Below are 13075 nucleotides of genomic sequence, written 5' to 3'. Positions count from 1 at the left end.
GTTAATTAAGCATGAACCTGTGACAAAGCAAGCTGTTCCGCTAAGTCTACCTTTGGTGGTAGACTGTGTCCTGAAAGTATCCAACAACTACAGTTTTTCATAAGTTATATCCCAACAAATAAAAAAGAAAAAAGAAAAAATCGATCATAAGTTGGTTTTTATGGTAGTGTTTGTCTCAGAACAGAAAGAGGAGAACAAGGTTGAAGTTCACACGTTTTTACTTAACTCTGCATTTTTCTCATGTGATAGAACCAACCATGGTATTGATTTGAAAGCCTCCAAAAACTATCCAGAAACTTCAAGTAAATCAACAATTCTATCTACTTTCACATTCTATCTGACACTATATGGTAACTATACCTGAGAGCGATTGTGAGTTTCTTTAAAAGCATAAAGTTCTTTGATCTGCTAGAAGATTGTGTGATCTATCATTTAGAACTGAAGTGTTCTTAAAGGAGTTAACAAAAAATAAGTTGAAAAGAAAAATAAGACAGGTGAGCCTTCTTCTGCATTAGTGATCTCAAAGAGTCTACTCATAGTTAGAACTGCTTGGCTCAAATTCATTTACTACTGTAATTACTTCCTGATAAACTTTAAGCAGAAAGAAAAAAAAAATCAACCATTGAAAACACACGCACACACATACACACTCACACACACACACACACACACACACACACACACCACAAAACAAAACAAAACAAAACAAAACAAAACAAAACAAAACAATCCATGGGTATATGAAGATTACCTTCCATGTAAGTACACCAAGCATAAAATGAGAGCTTCTGTCTGAAATACTTTCTGTATCATTTGATATTTGTAAAGGATATAACTATGTCTTCATAAAGAAGATTAATACAATAACAAGATCCCCTAATGTGTGGGTAGGAGAACCCTGTTACTATATAATGTGGCACACCTCCATGTTACTATATAATGGGACACAGTTGTGTTATATACTACACATTGAACATAAGACTTTAGTATGACCCATGAGGTCAAGTTTTAATACAAATCAAGCAAATACCCTTGTTGATTCAGGATCTTAGATTTCATGATTTTATATATATGTGTGTATATATATACACACATATATATACACATATGTAATTACATATATACATACATATATATGTAATTATATATATACAAACTTACATTGCTAATTTTTACTACTAACTGAAGAAAAGATGGTTTCTGCATCGTAGCCATCACATATATTGATTTACACACATATTTTTGTATTCATGTTTATTTCTATACATATTTATACTTACATAATAATATGTAGATATGCTTCTATATCATTTACTTGTCTCCTACATATATTACATAACATAAATTTCTATTATATTTTCATATTTTATATCAACCTAGAAGTCATTGAAGGTCCAGCCAAGAGAGTAATATAGTGATTGAGCTTTACTGTTTTCTTTCTTTTTTTCTTTCTTTCTTTTTTCTTTTTATTTTAAACTCCAGATTTTATTCCCCTCTGACAGTTTCAAATCCAGTACCTCCTCCATTATGTAAATGAACCACATTTTCTGTATTCATTATTCTGTTATGGGACATCTAGGCTGTTAGAAGCTTCTGGCTATCACAAATAAGGCTGCTATAAATATAGTAGAACATGTGCCCCTGTGGCATGGTAGGGCATCTTTTGGGTATATTCCCAAGAGTGGTATTGCTGGGTATTCAGGTAGATCTGTTTCCAATTTTCTGAGGAACTTCCACATTGATTTCCAGAGTGGTTGTACCAGTTTGCTATCCTACCAGCAATGGAGGAATGTTCCTCTTTCTCTATGTGCTCTCCAACATGTGCTGTCATCTGAGGTTTTGATCTTAGCAATTCTGATTGGTGTAAGGCATTTCTCTGATTACTAGGAACTTTGAACATTTCTTTAGGTTTTTCTTAGCCATATGAGATTCCTATGTTGAAAATGCTCAGTTTAGTTCTACATCCCATTTTTTTTTTTTTTTGATTGGGTTGTTTATTTTTTGGTGGTTAACTTCTTGAGTTCTTTAAATATTTTGAATATTAACCTTCTATGGGATGTGTGGTTACTGAAGATTTTTTTCCCAATCTGTAGGTTGCTGGTTTGTTTTATAGGATATGTCTTTTGCTTTACAGAAGCTTTCCAGTTTCTTGAGGTCCCATTTACCAGTTCTTGATCTTAGAGCATGAGCCATTGGAGTTCTGTTTTGTTTTTTTTTTTTTCTTTTTTCAGTTTTATTGAGAAATAGCTCATATATATAAAAGTATATAAATTACAGCTATACAATATATTTCTTTTACACATTATATGATTGTGAAAAGATGATCAAAATAAAGCAAACAAGCACATGCATCTTTTCATAAATTTCTGCTATTTACTATAGTCAGAATTTCTCTGTGACCTAATTTTAAATGTTATAGACAAATGTTATAGACATTTAAATGTGCCTATGGGTATGTGTAAATGTCTGTAATAGTACTAAGAATGATGCTGTACATTAAAATTCCAGAATACATTTAGCATGTAACTATACACTGTTCTTCATAATCCACAGTCCCTCTTTTCTCTCCTCTCTTGCCCCTGGTAATGAGCATTCTATATGGTACTTCATAACACTTGGCTTAGTTAGCTTGCATATCTATGTTGGATCATGCACTATTTATTTTTTAATGCCTGGCTTATTTTTCTCATTATAACATTTTTTCTTGTTCATCCATGGCTAGTTTTATTTCCTAAGTACATACAACAGGGTCACTGCTGCATCAAAATCAGGATTATGCAACTATGTATTAGTTTAGCAATCTCCAAGGGTGTTTTCTCCTACGATAACTTTTCCATTTTATATTTCCATCAACAGTACAGGACCTTCCTTTGGTTCTTCAATCTTGCTAGCTATCTTTACATTTTATATTAGCTATATATACATCAACATTTCAGGACAAATCGGTCCATAAATTAATTAATGCAGAAAATGTTCTTAATATATTTCATAGTTATTTAAATACATTTCATAGTTATTTAAATACATTTCATAGTTATTTAAATACATTTCATAGTTATTCAAATATATGTCTTATTTATTTATTTATTTATTTATTTATTTATTTATTTATTTATGTTTTTCAAAACAGGGTTTCTCTGTATAGTCCTGGCTGTCCTGGAACTTACTCTATAGACCAGGCTGGCCTCAAACTCAGAAATCTGCCTGCCTCTACCTCCCCAGTGCTGGGATTAAAGACATGTGCCACCACTGCCTGGCATATTTATTTTTCTAAATAACTGAAAAACTTTTCTCTTCTGCTAAAATGCATAACAAATTTTATGGGTTTTTCATAAATATATTAGTGTTCTTTTGTTTCCTGAAAAATCTATAGTTAATTTACCTACTATAATGGTAAAATAATTAGATGATAATAAATCCTATTTGAAATTGCTTTCCAGACAAATACATGAAGTGGTTAATCAAACAACAGCAGGCTATATTCAGCAGAACTTCTGTGCATGGATTCACATTAGCGTTGCCAAGTACTTTGGGAACTGGAGGTAAAGAATTATGTGTTCTGGTTACAGTTTGATTTGTGGGATATTTGTTTGGTTTGGTTTGTGTGTGTGTGTGTGTATGTGTGTGTGTGTGTGTGTGTGTGTGTGAGAGAGAGAGAGAGAGAGAGAGAGAGAGAGAGAGAGAGTGCTTGCTCTCTCTCTCTCTCTCTCTCTCTCTCTCTCTCTCTCTCTCTCTCTCTCTCTGTCACTGGAGATGAGATAGGTGGTCCTTGTATGTCATGCCTATGTTTCAGAATGTGAACTTTCAGATTCTACTCCACTCTCAATGCTTGTCACTCACCATTATAATTCATCCATGCTTTGATAATCTCCTATATCCATGGAACTGTGAGGCAAATTTTCCTTCTAAAAGTGGCCATGGTCATGGTATTTTTACGTCACTGTCAAGTACCCAATATAGTTAGTACACGTGTTCACATGCTTACCTTAAGAGAACATGTCAGTTGTTTTCAGTTTGAAACCGGGATGGATATTAATACTCAAGATTTTTTGGATGTTTTTCATATCTCTCTGACTAATGTTTAAAAGGATTATTGAATCCTAAGGTTTTTTTTTTTTTAATTAAAACTTGTCATAAATGTTCAATGTAAAAAATACAAATCTTAGTGACAAAGGTATGAAGAAAGTTTCGAACATATGTGAATTCACTGTAGTTTAGTACAGGACAACAATATTTTTCTTAAAATACAACAAAGATCATTGAGTTTTGACTCCCTGAAGTAAGAAAACCAGTTAAACAAACTAGTCAGATTATGTTCATTCCATTATACTATCTCTACATACAATTATATCTCTAGGCACCAGACTTACAGATACAGGGGTAAATTCTATTACCAAATTTTCTAATTTCAGACCAGAGAATATGCCCATTAAATTCAGTATCCCAATATCCAAGATTATACAATCATGCAGTGGTGTTCTTTTGATTCACTTAGTTTATGTAATTTTACATGATAATTCTAGTCCCAACATTTTTAAAATAGCTGTGTTTCACTATTTTTATGACCAAAAAAATATGCTATTGTATAAACCACATGTTTCCTGACCTTTTAGGCATGAGAAATTATTCTTTGTAAAGTGTGATACTTCTTTTAAGTTTCTCCTGTCAGGAATCTTATCACAGTGATGATAAAAAAAAAATTTAAAATAAATAAATTAATTAATTAATTAAAATTTATGCCTATATGTGGATATTCTTATATACTCAGCTACATGTGTACATGGCTCCTGTCATCAAATAGTATCACATAGTACAGTTTAGCAAATTATCATCAATTTATGGAAAATTACTCATTTCTTTTATTGAAATGGGATATTCTATTCTCTTTTCAATACTTTATGGCTAGCATCTAGGCATTACAAAATATAACTTTTTGTCTATTTTTGTGTAGCCAATGATTATACTAATGAACAAGTTGTAACTTATAATTTAAAAATTGAATAATAGAAAATTTGAGAATTGAAATTGTTATTTTTGTGTTTTAATAGGTGTTTTGCTGCAGTATAATATTTTATCTCCTTTAATGCACATGATTATAATTATATTTTGGTTCTAATAAATTATACTTTGTATTGTTATTTTTACATTTCTTAAAATATTATTTTTAGATATTAAGGATTTGGATATTTTGTATATTTTATTTATCAGGCAGAATATTTATAAGGTTTTACTTTATGGCTCACAGTACTTGGAACTTTTGGTTATTTATAGATTTGTGGCTCTTAATTATCACACTAAGCATTCAGAATGTCCTCTTAGTTTGTCCATTTATCTTTCTTTCACTAGTTCAACCTTATTAATATTTGTCTTTTTCTAGTTTTTATTTTCCTATCTCCATATGCATGTAATTATGTTCACTCCAACTCCTCATTTACTGATATTACAGTTATACCAAGTGAGGTTATTTTTGAAAGATCTACCTCTTTCATGCTAAAAATTCAAAAATTTAAATTTGTTCATGTCTATCTTATAGTTTAAAGTTTCTTATACATTTCATTTAAAATTAATTTCTAGCATGTTTATTGATGGCAAATATTCTCAAATAAGAACTTCTACTTATTGTAGAATATATGCTTGGGTATTATTAAATAAATTTAGAAATCTAGAATAAACTTGATTATTTCATATAAAATTAATTAACATTTCTCTACTCAGTATTTTCTATTGACTAAATATGATTTGTAAAATGGGACAAAAAGATTTTAAGAGCCTAAAGTAGTAAATAATATCAAAATATAGTTCTCAGCTGCCACATAGTGCAGTTGAACATATGAGCTCACAATTCTGACAGCATGGATTAAGAGCACTGTAAGCTATGGCCAGACAACATTCCAGTACAGAGGTTGAACAGTGGGCACATAATCCTACCATTAACTAGGAGTTTTTGGCATTAAGTAACTGCTAGGAGGGAAAAATCAGTGTTCCTTAATGATGTGAACCTATTAAATTAACCCCACACCAGGAAAAGCTGTCTCGACAAAAGAATAGCTGAAAATAAAAATTGTTTGAAAACAAAAACAAACAAACCCACCTCTCTCTACCCCAGAAACATTCTCCATTTCTTGTTCAGAAAATAGTATATCCTGACTTCTACCCCCAGAAAGGATAGTCAAATTATTTTAAATTTTAATCCCTTATATACACGTATAGCAGGAGACATGATTTTGTAGGCTCACTGTACAATGCTGGCCAAAGGAGAGGAAAAGATTCCACAGAAATGAATTATGCTTTGTCCTGAACTACTTGAAATGGGTGCTAGTAACTGAACTTTGCTCCTCTGTAAGCATAGTATGTACTCTTAACTACTGAGCGAGCTTTCTATCTCCTGTGATTTAATATTCTAAAAAAAGAACATAGGAATAAGATGAGGACAACTTAAGAATGAGCATCACACCATAGACCAAGTCAGTATCAGAATTATTAAATAATATCATAGTCTTTTGCAGAGTTAAGTTTATCCAACACTACTGAAATAAAATTTAACTTTCCACTTTGTATCTTATTTCAATGATGTCACTTGCTTCCCATTTTTGAATAACACTTTTTTGTATGCAACCTATTGTTTCCTTTTAGGTGAACACACTTTTATTTGGAATTAAATCTTATCATTAAAAGAACTTCAGTAAACGGATCATTCTTTATTTGCTGATTTATTGACAAATGAATATTTGGGTATAAACTGATATATTATGAATTATATATTTGGACTGCCAAGATGAAAATGATTAGCTAATTCACTACACATATGGTTAGGGATACTCTGTAATATAAATGCACATTAAAATTTTTATTTCTGACTATAAAGATCATAGATAGAATACAAAGTACTGAAATTCAGTATTAACCTCCATGTATGACATTAGGTAACATTACTCTATACTTTATAAATAGAATTTAAATATTGCCCCATCTATATATCTGGCAAAGGATATATCTATATATACTTTCTCTGTTCTGGCATAATATTCCCTACTTTTAATCATTAATATAATTTACTATTTTAGGAGGCTCTTAATAGAGAAGGAAGGGCCAGATGCAAGCCCCAAGTTTCAGTATTTTAAAACAGCCTATCTATCAAAAGTGCATTAGCTACACTGAAACTCATCCTTTCTCATGTACTTCACTGATACTGAAAATTACAATAATTTATAAAACTAACCAAATCTGAAATTATGGAAGAATGAGAACATTCAAAAGCATAAACATATGCAAGACAAATAACACAGTACTGTATCATCAAATACCCTTACTTTAAATCATGAATAAAAACATCAATTCTATAATATTTAGTAGTTTCCTAATGTAGAAGATATGGAAACGCACCTAATTATATTTTAAAAAGAAATCCAAAGCCTCATTTTTTTCTTTTTTCTTTTTCTTTTTTTCCCCCAACTACATGATTAAATATTTTTATACTCTTTAGAATGAAGGTTTTCAGAGGATTCATTGAAAGTCATTTTTCTGGTTACATGACCAATGAAAACTTCTTATCACATAAGATATTCACAGACATGTTTGTTGTTATCTCATGTCATTGCTGGTCATTAAAGTATTGATGTTTACTGAGAAGTTCTAAGAAAAGGAACAACCAATCAACACATGTTTATTCATACATCAGGATACTTATGCTAACTTTGAAAATGTAGATGTGATAGATAATTTGGTTCTTTGGAAATACTGTCTTTATTGAAATGCCATCAAACGATGACTCTGATTTATTCTATGAAGGATTAAGAAGACTTGAAATCTTCAGCACAGAAATACAGTGATCTGCATATTAAGTTAGAAATTCTACCAGAATAAAATCTATAAATAAATTTTGGGCCAATAATATGACTCAGTGTTTGAAAAACATGCAATTTTTACTTTCTGAGTTTGGTCTTAGAGTACATAATAGAAAGAAAGAACTGACAATTATTTTTTTTCTCTAATCTGCATGAGCATGACATGGCACATGTTCTAAAATCTCCCCAACCAATAGTGATGATGATGATAACAATAATAATAATGTCTTACAATGATGATCAACATTTACTCTGATGTAGTGTTACATAGTGTTATTTCCAGCATTGGTAAGGATGGAAAAAGGAAAATGTTGCATTGTAAGCTAACCTGGACTACATAAGAGATCCAACCACAGAAATAAATGATTAAAGAAATTATATCTTAATTATCAAGGACGTTAATCTTGTTTTCACACTTGGATTTAACTAAAAGTTAAGCTACTGAGCATAGCTAAGAGATTTTCCTTTTTAATAAGTTTATTTGAAGGGAAAGAAAGACTCAAACTGTCATTAGTACCTTTTAGTAGCAGCCAAACTAAATGGAGGTCAATGAAAGATTTCGTTTATCTGTCTGCCATTACTCTTGCAGTGACTATCTATCAAGCACTTGTTAGTATTACTGTTGCTGTATTCCTTCATCGACATGAGTAACCTAGCTTTTTCAGCTTTCCTTCATGAACTGGATATGAGCAGGTCTCTAGGAACCCAAGACTTTCACTACAACACTTGGATTGATGAGGACCCAGCCTTGGTTACTGAACAAAGACTATGTTCTCTATCTCCCTAGTATGACACAGCCATTGTTTAACTATTCATATATTATTATATAGACAATCTAATAAATCTTTTAAAATGTATATTCAACTAGTTCTGTATCTATAGTAAACCCTGACTGATATTGATGAATATTTTCCCATGGAATAAGATCCCCTGATAAAAGCAACTTAAAGGAGAGACAGTTCATTTTGACTGACAATTTGAGGGAACAGTCCATTATGGTGGGAAAAAAAAAGTACTCACACCAAGAGCTCAAGGAAGCTGATCATCTTCAATTAACAATAAACTCTCTGTAAGTATTGAATGAAAAAAAAAAGCACCCATCCTGAAAGTTACAGAGCATTACTTTATCATTAGTTTATTACACTTATTGGAAAACCCTTAAATATATTTAGTCCTCTGGAAATGATGATCATGATATTATTTTTTTCATTATACAAAAGTAAATAGTCCTCTTTTCAGTCCACTTCCTAAACTTCTAAGGCTGCAACATCCATTAGCATTAACTTTAAATGCATTGTAGCAACTCACAAAACATAGCATTTTTTAAAGCATCTATTTAGTTCTATGTCTCGTTTTTGTACCTTTCTTTTACATATTTCCTCTGTCATAGTTGACATGAGGTGTCCTCGAGTCTACTCCCTGACATCACTCTGCTGCCTAGACTAGTTTTCCTCTGCTATTAAAGATAGTCAAGTACTTCTTAGATTGTGCTAACATTCAGGGACAGTTAATGACAATTTTCCAGTTGATGGAATTTAGAATTGCCTGAGAAATGTGGTATTGGAGATGCTTCGGGTGATTATTTGATTAAATTATTTAATGTGTGGATGCACATCTTAACCGTGTGCTAGATAACTTCTTGTGCTGGGCATCATGGCCTGTAAATATGTAGAAAGTGTTCTGAGTACTAACATGTATTCCTCTCTATGTGAGCAGCTCCTATATACATTTGCTATATTGATTCCCCACTGTGAAGGAATGTAATCTGTAACCACAAGTGAAAATAATTCTTTCTTCAAAAAACCCCCAAGAAACAAAAGTAATAACAAGATCATGAAATGTGTGAATTGCCAGAAGTATGTCACTCTGTCAGTATCAAGTTACAACCCTGCCATCACTTTCAACTGAGAAGTTTTAATAACTGCAGACAATGTAATTACACATTCTCTCTCTCTCTCTCTCTCTCTCTCTCTCTCTCTCTCTCTCTCTCTCTCTCTCTCTTTCTCTCTCTACACACACACACACACACACACACACACACACACACATGGGGGTGGGGGTGGGGGGCGTGCACACTGTGCTCCCAACAAACTTGACAAATGCAGTAGTTCTCTGTGACTACTAGAGCTAAATTCTGCTTTCACTCTCAGTGAACCATTAGAATACCAGAGACTAAAGATAGGAGAACAAAACTATACAATTCTCAAGGCCATCTCACCTTGAATAGTTTTGTATATTTCTTGCCTACAACCTGTTCTTTCTGAAATTCCTGACTTTTGGCTAGTGGGGCTCTGAGACCTCACTCTTATTTGTATCTATGATATTCCTCATACATTTAAGTCTTCAATTCTGTCTGCCTTATAAATGGAAAAAGGAAAGGAGCATACACAATTGCTGTAAAATGGGTCTATCTGTTCTATTTGGAGAAATAGTTTTGTTTATTTATAAAAAGGTAGCAACAATTTTGCCACACTGTTTATCAAACTCAACTATGTTATACTTCTTTTTACCATGGCTACCAACTTTGGAAGTCAACCTGGTCACCTTAAGAACTTGACCTCTATATCCAATAGCAAGGGCAGCATTCTGATTACCACTGGTGATTGAGAGTTCTTGAAAGAAATGACCTGCTGAGATTTTTTTTTCTAACATTTCTAGAAATATAGAATTCCAAGGAATGATAAGTATAGATTAGTTGAGCTAGGTTCTGATTACTTTAAACTTAGTCTCCAAAGACACTCTTTTACACAAAGTATAAATTGATACTATTCCATTGAAGATGGGATGTCCCTTAACAAAGGACAGAAAAAGTAAATGTGATTCATTTATACAATGAAGTTTACTTAGCTGTTAAATATGACATCATGACACATGCAGACATATAGATGAAACTAAAAAGTATTATCTTCAATGAGGTAACCTAGCCTCATAAAGATAAATACTTTATGCATTCATAGATATGTGGATATAGGCTATTAAATAAATGAAAACCAAGCTAAAGTCAGTAGATCCATGGAGGATAGGTATAGGAGGGCTCTAGAGTGGACACATGCATATTCCTAAGGGGGAAATAGATTTTATGAATAGAATCTTGGTGGGTGGCTATGCAAATGGAATTATGTGGGGAGGAGGAAAGGAAATACAATAACGTAAAGAATACGGAACAACACATCTGGAATTAGGGTGTATTTAATGGATGATGTGGAAACCTGGTCCAGTAGAAACTTCCTAAAATATATGAAGTCAGTCTTAATGAGATCTACAAATAATAGGGGATACAGTTTCAACTGGCTATCTTTTATTATCAAACAGGATTTTCAGTAATAGAGTTGGGATGTCTGCAACTGAGTTGATGGCCAAGAGGGCCCCATATAAATATGTAAATAACCCAGGCCATTGGTAAGGAATTTCTATTTACAAACTGACAGTGGAAATAAATTGCTGAAGACAATACCCACACAACTCATTGAACATGGAAAAGTAAAGCTAGTGCCTGCATGGGGCCTTCAGACCTGTAGTCTTGTCTCTTTGGTGAAAGAAGAAATAGTTGGTTCTACCAAAAGAGCAACATAAATGCAAACTCAGACATAAAATATCTATAATCTGTCCTGATTGCAAGCTACGGCACAGCAATGATAGCATACAACTTGTAGGAGTAGCAAACTAATATGCTTACTTCCATGAGATGCAATCTGTACCTGACAATGCTTGTGTGACCAAGAACCAACTTCGATATGATAGCTTTTCTTCATCTTACTATATTTTATTTTATCATGTTTTGTTATTATCTCTTAGAAGCCTGTTCTTTCTTGGTGAGTGATAGAAATGGAGTGGATTTAGAGGGGAAGGAAGGGGAGTAGGAAGAACCTGTATTAGAGGGAAGGAAAATATAATCAGATTATATTGTAAATAAAAATAATAAAATTAAATATAATAAGAAAATAAATAGATATGTGCATATATATGCATAGATAAATAGATAGATGGATAGGCAGATGATAAAGAGACTAATGAAAGATTTCTTTAAATTCATTTTCAGGGTCTTTCCCAATGAAGTGTCAATAGAAAACTGATTTAATTTCAGATTTTTCATTATTAAAATATATAATGAAACAAATAAAAACGAATAAACAAGTTTAATATGGGAGAAAAGAGCTTCCTAACTATTCTGAAATAGAAATTTCTGGTTTCTTTAGAAACTCAGTTGTGTCATGTGATGTTTTTCTAGAAGCTGTCTTGTGAGAGGACATGTGATATTTGCTGCAGCTGATGCTGAAGAGATGTTTGGAAAGAGTATAAATGGAGCCCTACAAAGAATACAAAGGCGCTTGCATTACAACAGCATTCAATGCTTCACTAAATTTGCTTCTTCATTGGTTGTCATTGGTCTTCACAGGTCTTTGCTGGTCTTCACTTAAAAGAGAGAGAGTTACCAAAGAACTTTACACGGTATTCTACTTGCTTTGTGATACTTCTGTTGACTCCTGTTGAATCAGACAAGCCTTGTGGTTTCTGCTGTTATCTCTTCTGCTACTAATTCCTGTTTGGTGTTTGCTATTGAACTGGACTCCTGGTATCCTGAAAATGAAAATTAGAATCATGACAAAGAACTACTAAATAGACCCAACCCCACCCCTAACTTTCATTCCTACTAACTTTCATTCTCCCCAACCTCTTGTCAGTGAGTTAGAAAAGAGATTGAATCATTTAAAAACCCTAAGTAGAGTAGGTTTAGGAAGAATGATATGTATTCACTGATAAGTGGATATTAGCCCAGAAACTTTGAATACCCAAGATACAAGATACAAAGCACATGAAACTCAAGAAGAACGAAGACCAAAGTGTGGACACTTTGCCCCTTCTTAGAATTGGGAACAAAAGACCCATGGAAGGAGTTACAAAGAAAAAGTTTGGAGCTGAGACAAAAGGATGGACCTTCTAGAGACTGCCATATCCTGGGATCCATCCCATAATCAGCTGCCAAACACAGACACCATTGAATACACTAGCAAGATTTTGCTGAAAGGACCCTGATATAGCTATCTCTTTTGAGACTATGCAGGGGCCTAGCAAACACAGAAGTGGATGCTCACAGCCAGCTATTGGATGGATCACAGAGCCCCCAATGGAGGAGCTAGAGAAAATATCCAAGAGCTAAAGGGATCTGCAACCCTATAGGTGGAACAACAATATGAACTAACCAGTACCCCCTGGAGCTAGTGTCTCTAGCT

Source organism: Mus musculus, chromosome 5 (genome assembly GCF_000001635.26).
Source record: "Mus musculus strain C57BL/6J chromosome 5, GRCm38.p6 C57BL/6J".
NCBI lineage: Eukaryota > Metazoa > Chordata > Mammalia > Rodentia > Muridae > Mus > Mus musculus.
Note: the sequence above shows the minus strand (reverse complement) of the source record.